We start from the raw sequence: 16,428 nt of genomic DNA on the forward strand, positions 1-16,428 counted from the left end.
ATCATGGGAGGTTTGGATTTGTTTTGTCATACTGCCAAGTCTCAGACCAGTGCCCTTTCCTCCGGTGCCTCCCCAGTCAAAGTATTGCTTCATTTCCCCATTGCTTAAACTGACCAAATTTCTTTGTTCTCCTTTGTCCTTGCCTACTGAGTTCACATTTCATAGCTTACTTGTTTTGATTTCACACACATTGGAACCTGAGCAGAGCTAGGCAAAACCTCCTTATCTTGTAATATCCTTGGTTTTAATTAATCACTACCTTATTGTCACGCTTCAAAACAACGCTTCAGCATCAATATTTTTCATCTTTTTGTTACGGAAGACCAAAAGCTCACTTAAAATCACTGTTATTGAAAGAAATTACCAGAAAATATCCTTCTATTATATCCTGTCTCTTTGTTTACTTTGTACATTTGTTAGCAGCATGTGTTCTGTCAGTGTCACTGCTGGGTCTGTGCTTGCAGGGCAGATCTGGAAACTGATTCTGAGGCCAAATTAGTTTGTCTTATTGTCTGCCAAGCTAAGAGGCAACCTTAGGATAGCAGGACACACCTCAGCTACCCATCTGTGCTTTCAAATGCATGTAGATGGCAGGTACCTGCTATAGGATCAGGTCCCAGCACTCAGTGCCTGGTCTCACAGCCTCCCTACCCCTTCTGCCCTCATCATGTAGACAACAGCAGGCAGAGAGGCCAGCCTGGAATCCTTTTAAGAAAGACCTGACATTGCCAGTGCTGTGACCAGACTGGGTTTTGGAAGCAGCCTGAATGCCTTCCCTGCTCACCTGCTCAGCTGAGTGCAGACAGGATGGCTGTTCCCTCTCTGTGATCAGAGAGGAACTAATCCTGCCAGAAAAGCTGGCTGTCAGTTCCACTAAGGCTTCTGGGACAACTCACTTGAGGAGGGCACTCATGCATCAGTGTTCAGTGAACTTGGATTTGGCCCATTTTAAATGACTTTGAGAGCATTTCACAAATACACCATTTAAAACAGTGAAAACTTGCAACTAGTAGGAGAAACTCTTAAACATTTTTTTACATATTAACCTGGCCTCAAAATTACTGTGTCTCCTTTTTTAGCAGCTTACAAAGCATACTAAACAAGGTTAAATGTCAACTCAAGTTTTCTTCTGCAGTTCATTGCAGGAAAACATCCTATATGTGATGGTGTTATATTATTAATTCTCTTTTTTAAAAAAGGCATCTGGATTCAGACATGCAAGCAAGGTTATAAATGAAAGAGTAATTTTTTTGTCATTTTAATAGGCTACCCATGGAAAGCAGGGTGTTCTGTATGTTTTTTCAAATCTAATGAGAGGCAGATAGGCATCTGAAGCACAACAGCCTCACGCTGGCACATGAGAGAATGGAATTTCCTGGGAACAAAATGAAACTGGCCAGCCTTCCTTCATTTGCCAACCTAAGTTCCAAAAATAGACAAAACTGAAAAACTAAACATACCAGGCTCCATCTTGAATCCATGGGCCCTGAGCAAAACAACAAGGGACAAAACATCATCACAGGCTCCTCCTTGTTCTCCTTCTGGTTTCAGGAAAAGATGAGATACTGTCAGTCGTCTATCCCAGGGTGATATATACTCCATGCCAACACTCCACCCATTTTCTACCCTATTCCACCCACCACTTTCCCTCTACCTGCTGAGGAGGAACATATGGGTCATTGGAATCTGCTACTGTTCTCATTCTGCCTCTCAAAATATATATTCAAATAACTAATGCTGTGCCTCCTACATGTATCTGATACTGTACCAGGTAAGGGTAGTTGATTCTACAGGAAGAGAAGAGCCTATTTTAAACCAGCTTTTAACAAGCAGAGTGACTGAAGGCACTAGGCCTGCAGAATATTTGTAATTGGGATTTATTTTTCTTTTTGATTCAGGACTTAGGCCATGGGTTTTTACCCTAATAGAATCCCTCAGCTATAGGGGCAGACTGTACCCTCCCTTACACCAAGGACCTTTGAAATAACTCCTTATGTTGACAAAATGAAGAAAAATCTTTCAGATTATAAAACAAGGACAGAGTTTGAGGGGTGGGGTGTGTGTTTTTAAAAGTCACCTTTCAGTAGAAGAGAATGAAATTGTGCAGATGTCCTGCCTTTTGTTTTTCAGAAAGCAATGTCAGAAGGATTGACTTGGCAGCGAAGATGTAACAGCACAGTCTGGACACTGGACTTGCAGAATATACTCAGCCATGTGTCACTTAATAGAGAGTTCCCTGGACCAGAAGATCGATGTACAAACAGGACAGATGGGGACTGACAATTGAAAGAATGCAGAAGCTCATCCAAGGCTTACAGAGACCTGTCATTCCTGGGGTATGCCTACAATCTCCTTCAACAAAAGACCTCCTAAGGGAAGGAGGGGATTAGTCAAAACTTGAGTGAAGTCTCCAGGGAAGATGGTTTCTTGGATTGAGTTGTCAACAAAAGGAATTGTTTAAGACTATTTGTTATAATTTCCTGGAGGGGGCTTCTGCCATTACTAACAGGATTACCAGCATACTGGTTCCACACCAGCAGAGCATTAGACATGTGCATTGCAGACTGGTTGCTGAGAGCTGAATTCAGGGGTCTTATACAGCATCCCAAATGTGTGCAGGTGTTGGTGAGCAGAGGGGAGATGGCAGAGAATTAAGATGCAGCCAAATGCAGTCCATTTTTGGTCCAGCTGTTGCAGAGAGTCCTGGCTCATTAGTGAGTTTCCACAGTGTTTTACTCTCCTTGATCTCAAGGCTGCTGACAGACTATGAGAAGGAAAGCTAATCTGAGGTGAGTGCTGATGGGGATACAAGGGGAAATCAGAGACCTCTTTCCCAACTGCAGTTACTGTGAAATTTCTTATAGAATTCTTCCTGGAAGAATTGGGAAAGCAAGTAATTCACTGTGTTCAAGTACCAGTCTGCTTGGTTATCTTAAATAGTTTTTCTTAGCTCTGGGACATAGCAACCAGTAGCCTTGGTGTAACCTTACAGCACATCTGGAAAGAAAAGACAAAGATAAATCACTGAGGTGCAGACATACAAACCTTCTTGAATATTTTTATTTATCTGAGTAAGTAGTGTCACTGGCATGGCTGGGAGAACTTCTCTGAGCAAGAATTATGCAGAGCATTGAGGCACTGGAACAAAACCAGTCAAGGAGCTATGGGCGGCAGCCATAAAACAGCCAGCTGAAAGTTGAGCTTTTAGTGTAAGAGAGGTGGATCTCCAGCCTCACTCCAGTCCATCGTTTACCAAACACACTGCAGATCTGGGCAGGAAGCAGCACAACTGTTTATGTTCCCCTTTGCCCTTGCTACAGACATAATTTCAGGAATGCATAGATTAGCTGCATTAAAGGGGACATAGACTATCTGTAGGCACTGCTCAGTTAAGAGGGCAACATTTTCCTTAGGTTATGTTCCTTAAAATTCTCTGCCTTGATGAGAAGGCAAGCTATGTCCCAAAAGTCTTTCCACTTCTAGATTGCATGGACTTGGATCTCCCAAACGTCAGCCACTCTCAGTGACCTGACCTCCCTTTGCAATACTGAACAGAGCAGCTGTCCATGATGCCCAAGTTGGGACAGGGGCTGTTTTGCATTCCTTTTGCATTCTTGGAGATGTCTGGACTAAGAGCAGTGAAGAAGCAGGATCTCCAGGGCCTGCAGTGGGATGGTTGTGGCTGAATGTCTGCTCCTGATTGAGAGCAACTAAATGCTCAAGATACATTAAGTGAAAGGATTTGTTATGCAGGGGCAGTGAGGGATCTAATGATGAGAACTGAGTCACTTTTCCTCATGGTCTATCCAGAGCATCAGTTGTAAATTTCTTCTGCCCTGGAGCAGTGGGACAGAATGGTTTTGCTGTTTTACATAGCTGCCACCCCATAATGGCCATGCCATTGCTAAATTTAGCCATATGCTAAATTGCCAAAGAGTCAAATGAGACCTTTTAATTCTGTATCTAGAGGAGCAGAAAGCCACGAGGAGGTCCCCGGCTATGCTGCAACCCAGCAGTCTTTGGTTCATTAACTCCACGTTGTAGGCCCAATGCTTAAAACATGCCAGATCAGAGAGAAACTGACTCTGAACCATTCCTCTCTTCCACGCAATTTACATCAGGACTACTGATCTCAGTAGATTTTCCACCCCTTGGCCTGCACAATCTCTGGGGCAACAGCTTTCGGGGAAAATGGATGTAGTGTTATAATGAGTCAGAAAGAGTAGGTAACAAGAAACATGTCTGAATTCATGCACCAAGCTAGTACCACCCAAAAGGGCAGTTCTGCTTCCCCCATGTCTCTCCCAGCTTCAAGCTTTACAGTCTTTCTTTTTTTTTCTCTCTGGCTTTGTAAGCCCTTGAAGAACTGATTTAATTCACTAAACAGATGGAAGACTATGAACTCTTTTGCTGAGTTAGTTTTTCATTGTTTGAGTGAGCTGCATCAGATTATGCAGGGAGAAAAGTACCAGACTTGATTCATGGATGAGTGTGGAGTAGGAAAGGAGGAGGTGGAAAAATCCATAAAGTTCATATTCTCTTATCTCCAGCCTGCTCACATCTAGTTCCTGTGGGGTGATCATCCCCTGTCTCATTTGAATGTCTGATGTTGTTTTGAGATAATGACTGAATGGGTTTTGGCAAGTAAGTTCTCAATACTGCAGTCATTTATGTGGGCCTATCTCAAATCCAAATCCTCAGAAAAAGTCCCAGACATTGGTAGAGAGGTGCAGGACTGGCCTTTCTTTTTTTTTCCCCAGAAAATACTTTCTTTTGGCAGGGGCAGGATGCTTTGGTAAAGCAGGTGAGAGTTTATAAAGTGCATGTAAATGGAGATCATTGTGCTTAAGGGTCATCAAACTGTTTCTTCTCACCAAGTAATAAAAAACCAAAAACAAATCTGAGATTTTTGAGAAATCCTTTAACATCCTCCTTTATGTAAAGAGAATTTAACATCAGACTTAAATATTTGCTTTAAAAACATCTGGAAGTAAATGAAATTACTTCTTTCCCAGGCCAGGATTCTGTTTTGTTTCAGCCTGGAGCAAGTTTGTTGGCCAAATTATATATGCCCAAGAAAAGATCCAAGGGCTTTAAAACTAGCAAACCCCTGTCTGTAATGGTGCAAGTGGGCAATGTTCTTTAAAGTGTGTGTGGGGGAGGGAAATGCCAGGAAAATCCCCCTCACAAGCCAGAACTGCATTTGGGGAGCCCAGATGAAAGCCCTGATGTGGGTCATGTGACAGGTGTCACTTCAGTAATGATATTGGGGCAGAGATAAAAGTCCTCGCCGGCTGGTCATGTGACATCGCTTCATTACTGGCACAGCAGGTGGTCGGAGAGACTCAATGCCTTTATTTTTTATTATTTTTTAATTTTTTTTATTCTGTGATAATGAGAAAATGTTTAAACTTCCATCCCTGTGTTTAAACACTTCTTCATGCTGACAGCAGCAGGAGATCCCTTGATCAGCTGTCAGATGGGAAAGTGCAATTTTTCTGGAAAGTAAACAGCGTGTTTGCCAGTTGGAAATCATTTTCTGTTTGTTGGGACTACTAGTCGTGGTGTGATGGAGCCATGTCACAGCATCTGACAACTCGGGAGTGGGGAATAGAAAACAGGCAGAGAAACAGGTTTAGACTCTGCCTCTGATAACAGCAGCTTGAGATTTTTGACACTTCGTTATTGTTATTGTGTGGAAAAAAACACAACTTACGGGTTGCTATGAAACTTTTAAAGCAGCAGCTCCGTGCCAGTGTGAATGTGTGGGACCTCCTAAAAGAAGCTCCTGCATTTTAATAGAAACTTTCCTAGGAGAAAAGCAAAAAGGACACCAAGGAACTGAGTAGGTGTGGAGATGTGTGGGGGTGAAGGTGGTCAGAACTCTTTCCTGGCTTGCAAGAAGAAGCAAAAAAAAAGTCTTCTTATTAGAAACTTTACATGGTTCTGATGTCACGTAGGCTTGGGTAACGCACTGGGAATTTCAGGTAAGGAGAGGAAGGCAAATGTGGTCACAGGGTCATGCAAAAGAGCTCTACCCCACCCTGAGCCTAGCTGAAATCAGAGGTGCTATGGTCTCATTCCGAAGTACCCTGGAACCCAACTAAATTAACTTTAAATGCTAATCAAAAATTTTTTTTTAAATTTTCCTGTTAGGCAAATACCTTCTCAAAGTCAATTCTATAGCCATAATTCTAATTAAAATTAGGGCTTCTATGCAGAGCAATACACAACATTTTTCCTAGGCAGACACAGACAACATCTTATGTGCAGAATCAACAAATCAACCTGATTTCAACACCGGGAAAGTTAATTACTCAGAGCACGGCTCCAATCACATTAAAAATATTCGCAGCAATTACGTTACATGAAATCCTTGGTAGCATCCCAGCAAATGCCTTCCTCTGTTGGCTGCACTGCATTCTGCCTCTTCCTAAAGATCCCAAATAAAAGCTTCTCGCCTGTTACAGCGGCCGGTAGCTCATCCGCACCCTAAAACCCCTGGAGCCCTGGAGCTGCAGCTCTGCGGGGGCCGGTGGGGCTGGGGGCGGCTGCCCGGCTGCAATCAGGGGCTGGGCCCGACCAGCAGCAAAAACCATCCCAAGCGAAAAGATCAGATCAGAATCTGACCCGTCGTTAGCAGTCATTAAAAAACATTGCACTTTTAATAGGAGCTTATTCAATTAGCAGACTAACAGGCTCCATCAGATAAGCTGGGGATTTCCCTGGGAATCTGAGTCACATACGATGAAGCTGCTCTGCACAGTATGGTTAACCCTCTCCCTGCAGAACCAGCATGAAGACGCCAAATCCCAGGAAAGGGCTTATTTTTGGGTTTTTGAGGGAGAAGAAGGAGCCCTCCACTGCGCCTCGAAGCCCCCGGAGGTGCCAGTGCCGAGTGAGTCACACACGCTGGAAGGACCCAGGAGGATCATGGCACCAAACTCTCTGCTGCAGACAGGAGACTCGCCTGATCTCCGATAAACACACTGACATTTGGCAGCCTGACAGCTTCACAGTCCCATAAGAGGCTTCCTAATTAGAGCCTGGGTGAGAAATAATCCACAACTTGAAGTTTGTCTCTAGCTTCCTTGCTGTACTTTTTTTCTCCTCCCTTTTTGTGCCTTTTTTCCCTCTTCAGTGTTTTCTCTCACACATTCTCAATACATCCCCTCCCCGCAGGCGGAAGCTGTTTGAAACACCAAGCAGGATAAAGGGTCACTCTTGCCTGTCCTCTCAGCTCAGAACAGCTCCCAGCAAAAGCACCCCTCTTACATTCCAGCATTGCCCTTGATGGAGACGGGGAGATAAGGCAGGGGAAAGGACAGCACATGGTGGTTTATAATGAGGCAAAGTAAAACCGGTCTGGAAGAAAACCAAGCCAGTCCCATTCATTCCTAGTCAAACAAGTAGGGCAAAACTAGTGCTCCTGGCAGCAGGAAAATAGGGTCTCTGGGGCTCCGGCGCTGGATCCAACCCTGAACTTTGCTTTCCTCTTCAGCAAGTGCCCCAAACAGCAAGTCATGAAATCCCGAGCCTTTCAGCTGGAGCCAGGATCTGAATTTAGCATTGCCTTCAAAATGTACAGTACCACGATGCTGCTGTATCACACAGTAAGACATTCAACCAGCTGGTCATATGACCAAATACATTTTTTATTGATCTGTACTGGTACACAGCCTGACCTTTTAAAGATAAATCATATTCTACTCATTTGCCCCATTACATGTATGTTCTCTGAATAGTTCCAAAATAGTTCTTCAAATGCAATAACCTATGGAACTGAGATTATATCAACATTGGCTAAGACAAGTATACTCTTTTACTGTATTTATCTCCTAGAGGATTATTTGCTGATAGCGGGATTGGCTGTTTCTATTTAATATTCCAAAGTCTTTTCCATGGTAGTGAGACAAGCTAGCAAGGCTCTTAAAATACAAGTCATTGTATACACTGCAACAGCTTGGATACAGATACAAACATCAGAATTCACTTTGTATTAGAGGGTTGTTCTCCCACACTGTCCTCCCCAGTGAATACCACATGCCCTGGATAGCCACCAGAAACAGGCAGAAACTTGGGATTCTCCATTCTTGGCCATATATTATATCAGACAGCTCTGTATGTTACCAGTCAGCAGGATTCCGGATGAGGACACGGGAAAAATACCTACAGGTAGTTGACCATTAGTTCTCTCCAGAGCAAAAAGACTTCATTCAAAATATGCATTTGAAGCTGTTTCTAGGACAAACATATTTAATGCTGAGATGCACTAGAAGATCTCCATCTAACATCACTAGAGTTCAAAATGCATCTTACCCAGAGGACTGTGGGTCCTTGGGGAGTACCTTTCCTTGAAGTTTCACTTTAGGGACTTTATTATGATTGCTGATGCAAAAGTGCTTCATGTGTTGTAGATGTCTATGTATGGTGCAGCTGTGAGAAAAGAGCTGTGGTCCTACACCTTGGTACTGGGGAGAACAACCCTGCACAAAGACCAAAAAGGACCATATCATCATCCTCACCTGTAATGTCTGTACTGCTCCAATGCTGAGGCTGAGAAAATTGTTTATCAGAATGGTATTTCCAACAAACAGATGTTTGTGAAGTAAGCAGAGATGCCTCCTGAGGATTTAACAGTAATAAATTCTGAAAATCCCTGAATAGATTGTAGCTCTGTGTTTTCTACCATCCCTCTCTATAAACCTAAGCATGGATTAGTACACACTATATATAGATCTCAGCCCACCCACTTGCTTGGAACACCCCTGAAGCTGTGGGAGATGTAGCTGCATTCATAGCCAAACATCATCTCCAGGGTCCACATAGCATCATAGCAAAATTCTGCCTTTCAGCACGGTGGAAGCCATGGAAAACATTAGATGTTGTACTGGACCTAAAATATCTGGCTCCATTCCTGCCCTGATAATTTTTGCATGACAAATGAGTATAGACACAAAGAAGGAAGAGAGCATAGAAAAGGGGAAAGCTCTCTGGGAGGACTGAGTGGGGAGGAGATGAGGCAGAACTGTCCCTGAGTGACTTGTTCTTGGGTACCTGTATTTCCTTGTGGCTGCCAAGTGGGCACAGGGGTCAAAAGAACAGCATTATACACACACATGCCTGTTTGAGATCAACCGTTTTAAAATTCAGGAGAATCAGATGCCAAGAGCAGGTGTAGTAGCACAGGAGAAAAGAAAAACTGTGATTCTTTCCAATTAAACCTCATATTTCCTGGGTTTAGAATTTCAGTCATTTAAATATATTTTAGACTAAGCCTTAGAAATACAAGTTGGCAGCCTGGAGGAATTAATTTTTTTATTATTTTATTTTAAGAGATTAACTCAAGTTGATAGATTTAGAGCATTTTTAAAGTTTGTTGGTTTCAGATGTTTAAAAAGAAATTTAAAATAAACAAACAAATTCCAGTAGAAAATTTGGCAAGGGCTGAATCCTTTGGGCAAAATTTTCCCAGGAGAAACATAGATCTCTGATAAGCAACAGAGGAGATGCTGTATTTCACAGCTGCAATGCAGATCTGAGGCCTCTCCAGAGACTCCCACACGCTAAACAGGGATTTCTTTAGTTTAAATGCCAGATCTACTTTGGTCCCAGTGAAACTCCAGAGGGGCATTTTTCTAGGAAAACGGGGCATGTTTAATCCACTTTATCATTAATGCAAAGAATAGTCTCAATATTTGTGAAAATCAAAACCATGTGTTATGGAAGGTCCTTCATACCTTGAGTGAATTAAGTTCTACTTGCCAGCCTTGGCTGGGCAGCTGGGCCAGAGTTTGTCTGTTTGCAATGTCTCATGACAGGGGTCTGTAATGAAGCCAGCATGAGCCAGACTGCTGGCCTGACGGAGCATTTCCCTGAAGGATGTGCTGGAAAATTTACTTCAGTGACTAAGGCTGGAAGTGCCACAGGTGCCAGAGGAAAATAACAGCTCCTAGCAATGCAGTCTCACTTTGGCTTCACCCTTCTCATCATTAATGGTGTTGAGAATTTTCTCTGCTTATTAAATCTGGACCATTTCACATTTGGACTGGATTTAAAACAAAAAGGCTGAAAACAATGATGTCTCTGAATAGAGCTCTTGGGTTTATCACCATGTGACAGTACTGCCAAGGTCAACTATCCCCATGATGAAGTCTGGGAACAATTCTTATGAGCTAAACATGATGCTGTTGCACAGATCACCATGCTGATGCTGGCGAGCTGAGGGCTGAGTAGCAGGATCTGCATGCTGCAGTTGGTGAAAAGCCCCAAAATAAACCACACCATGCTTCAGTGGGCAAATACTGAAGGCTTCTGACTTGATTAGATGTCTGTTTTATAGAAAACCCTCTCAGAGCCATTCAGTTGGACACAGACCTGGAACATTTAATGATGTTGAAAGAAGATGGTCTGCAAGAGACCTGGAAGCAGGGATGCTGACCATCCATTGCAGGTCCTGAGCGAAAAGAGATGAAAGACAATTGGAGATAGCTGTGAGCCCCAAGCTCGGTAGCATGTTTGAGGCTCCTGGAAGCAGAATGAGGCTGTCTTGGGAGCTGAGTGAGGAGGCAGTCTGAGAATGCCTTTGAAGGTCACAGAGAGAAACCCAGGAAAGCAGCTGCTCCACTGGCAGAGGAGGAACCTTTATCATTTGGACATGACCAATGCAGGCAGACAGGTTGCTAGCCATCACCACGTCTTCAGGGAGCTGCCTGTGTGTGCCCAGGCTGCATCACAGTCTCTGCCAGGGCAGGCTTGCTCAATTTAATACATGTGAGGAAAAACGGCAGGTCTGGAGAGAAGCAGTCTGTGAGCAGTGAGCATTTGACCCTTCACATCCAGCAGTGCCTGAGGCAACTGCAGAGTAGATGACCCTGAAGGGGCTGCCCTGGGGCCGCGGCCTGGGGGAAAACAGCCCCTGAATTTGACCCCATCTTTTTCTACCCTTTCACAGCAGGCACTGCTATGCCAAGTTCCCTTTGGTTTGCACAAGTGAGGGAGAGAGAACATAGCTTCATCTTACAGATTTCCACCCACCTGCCCAGTGGCTCCAGATAAAATTTTGGAGGGAAGTGGAGCAGAGAAACGTCCTCAGTCATAACGGTCTCTGGGCAATGCTCACTTTTGCAAGGGGTGCAGGACTTCTGCAAAGCTGCACATCTTTCAGAAGGAAAAGCCCTTCCGTTGAACATTCTGCTTCCTTCAGACAGATCATCCAGCTGACACTGAAAGGCAGCCTTGGGCAGCTTTTTAAACCCACCCAGCATGATCACCACATTTACTGGGCCACCAAAGCGTGTTCAAGGGTCTGAAGATACCTTCCATTGCTAGTATGATTACAGCTCTAATGAGATTAGGAGCAAGCTGTTTCTTCCAAACAATGGTGCTATCTCATTCTAACCCATTTAGATTATAATCTGCTCTTCCAGATATTAATATTTTCATATTAATGTAGATCCTTTTATCCCTGTAGCTTAGCACGGGGCTCTGATTTATTAAATAGCTGGCTCCCTCTGGACTAGAGGAGCAGGATGCTGCCTTGTGATGAGCTTAATAACTCACTGCTCCCCATTAGTAAATCACAGACTGGTGCTTCAAATTTGCAGAGAGAACTGGGTTGACTTTCCCCTCAGTCCTCGAAGCGTCTTAGTCCTGTTGTGCAAAACTACCTGCTAACAATCTTTCTTAAATGAGCCAAGTGCTCTCTATGGGTTCAGCCCACTCGACTGAACTTATAACAATAATTTGGGGAGTGAAGGCAAGAGCAGAGTTAACAGATTTCACTGGCTTTCCCCATCAAATGGTGCCAGAGCACTTTTCTGAAGGCACCAGCGATATAACATCCAGCAGAATTAATGTATTTATAATTTTAGAAGAGCTCATTTTTTTTTTTTTTAATATCTCCAGGTTTGAAGCAAAGGTTGAAAGTAAGGGCAGCCTATTTGCATTGTGAATAAAGTTATCTGCCTCCTCCACCCCTACCCCTGCATCCCCAACTGAATATGCAGAAATAAATGCCTTCTAATGATCCCTGGGGGGCTGAAGCTTTGATATGGATCTTGCCCGGGGTATGGTGGTTGGGAGAAGTTCTGCCAGACTGAAACCCACATGGCAGTGGGGGAGTAGGCAGTCTTCCCCTGAGTGGGAAAGAAGGGAAATTGGATTATCTTGCTAGCAGTTGGTGTTTTTCTGTCTGCAAGAACTTACAGATGAGAGGCCCCAGCTGGGAAGTTAAATTCAGCCCTCTGCAGACAGCAATGTGTGTTTTCCTCATCTAAATAAAATAGATGATCCCATCCAAGTTCTGCAAAGTTTTTTTTCCTGCTTTGGATGTGCACAGGGCAGGTGGGTAGAGAAGCAAAATTGCAGTATTTGAATTTCAGTTTGGTGGCTGCCGAAAATGTTGAGTATGTGTGGCCATGTGTTTGTAAACACAGATTACTCTTTGGATGTGACATCTGGCTTTCAAGGAGCTCCCACAGTAGGCAGAATCACAGGAGTACACACTTCAGTTCCCTCAGACAAATCTATTGTAGGACACTGTTTTGCAGTTTACAGCACACTGAATAAGCTCAAAAAAAACCCCAAATGCAGCTGAAACCCCTTAACAGAGAAAACCTGTTTAAATGGGCTGCTTTCTGGGAACAAATTGTTGAATAAAAAGAACACCCTGGCAATGGGAGAGTTTTCTGCGTTGCCAAGAGGTTCCATAAAAAGCCTATTTTTATAGCGTTAACCCGTTCCCTGTAGAAGCCAGAGCATACCGCAGAGGATCACATGCTGCCTGGGAAGCGGCAGCAGAGAGATGAAATACAGCAGCCAGAAAGGGCTCACAGCCCCGTGCTCCCTCCCTGGGCAGCGCCTGAGGTGGGGTGGTGCCGTGGGGATTCCAGCTACGATGCCAGACCAAGCGGCTTTTCCCCTGGGGTGTAGACACAACACCTTCCTAACAGAGGGTGATACCAGGAATGTGGAGCAAGCTCCCAGACACACAGGATGTGCCAGGGAAGGAGCAAAGGGAAATACCAGATTTTTTTCCTCACAGAGAAGGTGAGAGAAGAAAGGATTCTGCAAGAGAGCTAATACAGACCGAAAGGAACCAAGACATTAAGTGCTGCTGTTGTTTTTCAGTATCAGGATGCAGCACAGTAAGTTTCCTAAGGCTCCAGCATCCTTATGCATCAACTGCAAAAACCCAGTAGCAGCATTTTGGGATGATTTGCACTGTTTACTCGAGAATTCCTGAAGGGTTTTTGAGAGAGGCATTTATTCCCCTTGCTCCTTCTGTGCAAACTGTAGGTCAGCTCAGGCACACAGGAGAGCACTCTGGGCAGGCTGTGGTTGTGTTTTTGGAATCAGGGCTACTTACATCATTTTAAGCAATCCTGCTCCCCTTCCACTCCCCGCTGCTTCTTTGCCCATACCCTGCACCACCAGCTATGCCAGCATGCTGTCTGTGTAGCACATGGTGAATGAGACCAGAGAACTCATCCAGATAAAAAACAACTCTAGGAAAAAAAATGTTTACTTTTCAGCTGGATTGGTTCCTGCCCTGGGTCACTGCACAGCAGGGAGACTCAGGGATGAGAGCAAGTGCTAAGGATGGGATCTGTAAACTGTCAGTCAGCAAAGATCCCCACCATCACCCACACTTTCTACCCCTATGTGTGGTGGATTTCATTTTATGTAGGGTCTTTTCTTTCACCCCAAGTTTAGTTTTCTAACAGTTGCAGAGATGTGATTCAACCTACAACAAGAGCTTGAGAGCCTTCTTATCTCACATAATAACCTTGGAGTGTCAGGCTACATCTCACTGTGTGTCTGGCTGCAAGGATCCCCAGGATCCCAAAAGCTTAAAAAAAATTGGGGGGATTTGGACTATGTGGCCTTTAAAGGTCCCTTCCAACCCAAACTATCCTGTGGTTCTACCTCCTGCAAATAGACTTGTCCATTTATGTGCCACCACCCAGCAGCACTGTGTGTAAATCCAGTCACAGGAACAATAGAGCTCTCTTATTAGCATGCTGTACAATCCATACATAGGCTTTTTCCTTTTCAGCTTGGCTTCTGGTCACAGGGATGCAGCAACTCTGCTCCCAGCTCTGGAATCACTGACTTTTGGGCAGTGACTGTAAGGGTCTGCCCCATTCTCCGCTGCAGGCAGAAAAACACCAGTCAAATCTCATGAGGCACCCTCTCACCGGGCTGCACAAGACTTGTCTGCCTTGTATTGCAAGTGGGCTACTTTTAGCACCAACTGCTTCAGTACCAAAAGGTGTCATGGAATTTTAATGGCCACAGATGGCCACAGCTTCTGTTTTATGTCTTATCTGAGCCCCTCCCACCCTCAAAGCCCCACCACAGCAGCACCATGCTTCTCTTGGGACAGGCTGGGGAGAGAGTGGACTCAGGTGGGTGAGAGCTGCCAGTTCAACACCTCTGCTGCCCGTGGCTCAGCCTGGATTTTCCTTTCCTAATACAGAACCTGTTGGCTGTATGCAAATATGATAGAGTCGGGCAACAGAAAACTGAGGTGAATATCAAATAAAATAGTTTTGATCCATCTCCTTGAAAACATTCCAAATCCGTGTCCTCAGGGTCTTTGAGGCACATTTTAGGTGGAACACCTTTTTGTACTGGATGATTAGATTCCCACATTTTTCCATAGGCAAAGGAAGCACGCCCAGATACAGTTCATAGCAACTGTGCAAATTCATTTTAAGTCATGGCCAGATGTTGGCAAGAAGACAGTGAAGAAAAGCTCATGCTATTTTCTCATTTAAGTATATAGGAAAATAGATCCTCCTATCCAGCTGTGAGCTTTTCCAGAATACACCCCAGAGTGCAGCTGATGGATGTGCCTCCCACAGCCCATAGGGTTTGATGCTGTTCCAGACATGCTTCATGGGGAGTATTCCATTCAAAATAATTATCAACTTGAACAGAGTGAGTACCGATCTATGGAAAACCTACTTTGTCTGCTGCCTGGGAAGAGATTACAAAGCACATTTGGCTATTGTGTGCATGCTTGTAAATTTTAAAGTCCTGGGTGAGATCTCTGTATCTGGAGAGCATCAGAGGATCTTGAGAGCACCAAGGCAATGTGGACCCAAATCTTTCTTTTTCTTCCTCCCAAAGGAGTCCCAGACTGTATTCAGTAAAAGTCACCACAGCTTCAGTAACTCCTAATAAATCTTACACTAGCTTTATATTTGGAGAACTCACAAAGGAAAAACCTGCTCCCAAACTCTCATCTCCTGTCTTGGTTATATTAATTTCTCCTTGCCGTCCTTCCCTGACATCCACAATGCTCCACCTCCAGCCCAGACAGATCAGTGTAGTGCATATCTGACTCACACAGCATTGTCACTGTGTTGCTCCTCCACTGAGGCACCCTGTTCATCACGTCAGCCAGCAGGGCCTTCAGGCTCCTCACTAACCCTGCCCTCTTTTGTTCTCCCAAGAGATCTTCTGTTCCACTGCCAGTGGGATGCAGCTATGCACTTTGCTTCTCCAGTGCTAGTTGCTTATTTTCCTCATTGGCCCTGGACTTCCAGCCACTGTGTTCTTGTTTTTAACTGCAACTCCTTTCCTCAGCACAGGCCTGCCTTGTAAGGTCTGCACAACACCACCTCAGTTGCACCTTCCTGGATACCCGTTATCCTTTGCAGTGATCAGAACAATCTGCCTGAATTAGTCCCAGGCTTCTATATTTCACTTTGCCAGAGGTTTTCCTTAAAAGAACTGGAACATTGGCTTTTGAGGTGCATCTCAGTTTTAAAGACCCTGAAGGCAAATGAGACAAGAATCTATCTGTAGTTTAAGCCCACAACAGACTCCTTGAAGACACAGTAAGTTGAAAAAGTCCCTGCTGTGCTCTGAACATGCTGCCAGCTGAGGTGCAAGTACAGATTCCCCACATGTGGTTGAGGTCTGCAGTCTGGGCCACAAAGTTTCGAGACTTAGGCTGCGGTTTGATTATAAAATAAATCTGACTCTGTGGTTCCCAGTATTGATCAAAAATGCCACAGCCATATGACATGAAACCTGGATCTAGCACTCCACCAAGTTAAACACATTTAGAAAGTTTAGACAAGTCAGTTTTTTCATGGCAAGGTGTTGGAGTAGACCAGTTCCTACACCACACTACTGTCCTGCCAAATCAGCTTCAAACTGTCTACCACAAGTAGCCCAAAGCTGACATAACAGCATAAAGTTGCATAAATTCTGTGTTGTGTGCTTAGACTAGTTTGACAGAAATGCACTTGTGTGTATGGGATTGACCCAGGGTAACTGAGGACTGCTGGGTGATCTGTCAGAGCCCAGATCCACAGTGCTGGTAAAACTTTACCCTTCAGAGCATTGTGGGGTTATTTCTTGCAGGATAAGGCACGATTTTCAGTGTTTGCAGCTGCATAGTTAATCCTG

Source organism: Chamaea fasciata, unplaced genomic scaffold, assembly GCF_029207755.1.
Source record: "Chamaea fasciata isolate MVZ Bird 193981 ecotype frontalis unplaced genomic scaffold, bChaFas1.0.hap1 SCAF_8, whole genome shotgun sequence".
NCBI lineage: Eukaryota > Metazoa > Chordata > Aves > Passeriformes > Sylviidae > Chamaea > Chamaea fasciata.